This window comes from Eucyclogobius newberryi, unplaced genomic scaffold, assembly GCF_026437365.1.
Source record: "Eucyclogobius newberryi isolate DKJ021-1_F unplaced genomic scaffold, fEucNew1.0.hap1 SCAF_329, whole genome shotgun sequence".
NCBI lineage: Eukaryota > Metazoa > Chordata > Actinopteri > Gobiiformes > Gobiidae > Eucyclogobius > Eucyclogobius newberryi.
The window spans coordinates 45001-47500 of record NW_027315978.1 but is presented as its reverse complement, the minus strand read 5'-3'; positions in this window follow the sequence as shown (position 1 = coordinate 47500).

Here is a 2500-nt window from a genome sequence, read left to right as displayed (position 1 = left end):
AGGGGGTGCTCGGCGGAGGCCATGCCCAGCCAGAGTGTCCCTTCCCCGGGGTGAGTCTGGAGGAGTGGGGGGTGGCCCTGGAGGTGCTCCGGGGGCTCCAGGGGCTCCAGGGGGTGCTCGGTGGGGGCCATGCCCAGCCAGAGTGTCCCTTCCCCGGGGTGAGTCTGGAGGAGTGGGGGGTGGCTCTGGAGGTGCTCCGGGGGCTCCAGGGGGTGCTTGGTGGAGACCATGCCCAGCCAGAGTGGCCCTCCCCCGGGGTGAGTCTGGGGAGAGTGGGGGGTGGCTCTGGAGGGCCTCCGGGGGTTCCAGGGGCTCCAGGGGGTGCTTGGTGGAGGCCATGCCCAGCCAGAGTGTCCCTTCCCCGGGGTGAGTCTGGAGGAGTGGGGGGTGGCTCTGGAGGTGCTCCGGGGGCTCCAGGGGGTGCTTGGTGGAGACCATGCCCAGCCAGAGTGGCCCTCCCCCGGGGTGAGTCTGGGGAGAGTGGGGGGTGGCTCTGGAGGGCCTCCGGGGGTTCCAGGGGCTCCAGGGGGTGCTTGGTGGAGGCCATGCCCAGCCAGAGTGTCCCTTCCCCGGGGTGAGTCTGGGGTGAGTGGGGGGTGGCTCTGGGGGTGCTCCGGGGGCTCCAGGGGGTGGTCGGCGGAGGCCATGCCCAGCCAGAGTGTCCCTTCCCCGGGGTGAGTCTGGGGAGAGTGGGGGGTGGCTCTGGGGGTGCTCCGGGGGCTCCAGGGGGTGCTTGGTGGAGACCATGCCCAGCCAGAGTGTCCCTTCCCCGGGGTGAGTCTGGAGGAGTGGGGGGTGGCCCTGGAGGTGCTCCGGGGGCTCCAGGGGCTCCAGGGGGTGCTCGGTGGGGGCCATGCCCAGCCAGAGTGTCCCTTCCCCGGGGTGAGTCTGGAGGAGTGGGGGGTGGCTCTGGAGGTGCTCCGGGGGCTCCAGGGGGTGCTTGGTGGAGACCATGCCCAGCCAGAGTGGCCCTCCCCCGGGGTGAGTCTGGGGAGAGTGGGGGGTGGCTCTGGAGGGCCTCCGGGGGTTCCAGGGGCTCCAGGGGGTGCTTGGTGGAGGCCATGCCCAGCCAGAGTGTCCCTTCCCCGGGGTGAGTCTGGGGTGAGTGGGGGGTGGCTCTGGGGGTGCTCCGGGGGCTCCAGGGGGTGCTCGGCGGAGGCCATGCCCAGCCAGAGTGGCCCTTCCCCGGGGTGAGTCTGGGGAGAGTGGGGGGTGGCTCTGGGGGTGCTCCGGGGGCTCCAGGGGGTGCTTGGTGGAGACCATGCCCAGCCAGAGTGGCCCTTCCCCGGGCAGAGTCTGGGGAGAGTGGGGGGTGGCTCTGGAGGTGCTCCGGGGGCTCCAGGGGTTCCAGGGGGTGCTCAGTGGGGGCCATGCCCAGGCAGAGTGTCCCTTCCCCGGGGTGAGTCTGGAGGAGTGGGGGGTGGCTCTGGAGGTGCTCCGGGGGCTCCAGGGGGTGCTTGGTGGAGACCATGCCCAGCCAGAGTGTCCCTTCCCCGGGGTGAGTCTGGGGAGAGTGGGGGGTGGCTCTGGGGGTGCTCCGGGGGCTCCAGGGGGTGCTTGGTGGAGACCATGCCCAGCCAGAGTGGCCCTTCCCCGGGGTGAGTCTGGGGAGAGTGGGGGGTGGCTCTGGAGGGCCTCCGGGGGTTCCAGGGGTTCCAGGGGGTGCTCGGTGGAGGCCATGCCCAGCCAGAGTGGCCCTTCCCCGGGCAGAGTCTGGGGAGAGTGGGGGGTGGCTCTGGAGGTGCTCCGGGGGCTCCAGGGGCTGCTTGGTGGAGACCATGCCCAGCCAGAGTGGCCCTTCCCCCGGGTGAGTCTGGGGACAGTGGGGGGTGGCTCTGGAGGGCCTCCGGGGGCTCCAGTGGCTCCAGGGGGTGCTCAGCGGAGGCCATGCCCAGCCAGAGTGGCCCTTCCCCGGCCTCATATGCGGCAGAGTGCGGGGTGAGCAAAATGGGTTAAAATGGGTTAAAATGTGAAAAAAAAAAAAAAAAAAAAAAAAAAAAACACCAAAATGAGCAAAATGAAATAATCCCCCATCATCAGTGCACTGTTTGACCCCTGAAAAGCACTCCCCTGGGGCCTGGAGGTGATCTGACCATCATAGTATAGTACACTATACCCCTGAGGGACTTAGTGCAAAAACCGAAATAGTACACTATACCCGAAAAGACTCTGTCGTTTTTCGGCAATAGTACACTATACCCGAAAATACTTAGTCGTTTTTCGGCCGACGGAAATAAGCGTTCAGCCCGGGAGTCCCGGGCTAAATCACGCTGCTCAGGCGAACTTTTTGACGCTGCTCTCAGGCGGAAAGTGCAAAACGGTAACGCTGCAAGGGAGGGGAGGGCGGTTTTTGGAAACGACGTTTTTGGCGATTGAAATTGGTACAAAACATGGTTCTATGTATACCGGACAAGGAGCTTGGTCGACGGGCACACATGACCCGCCATCGTAGGGCCCCGTTCTGGTTTTATCCAGCTTCGAAGGCTCCTGCGCACTGCGG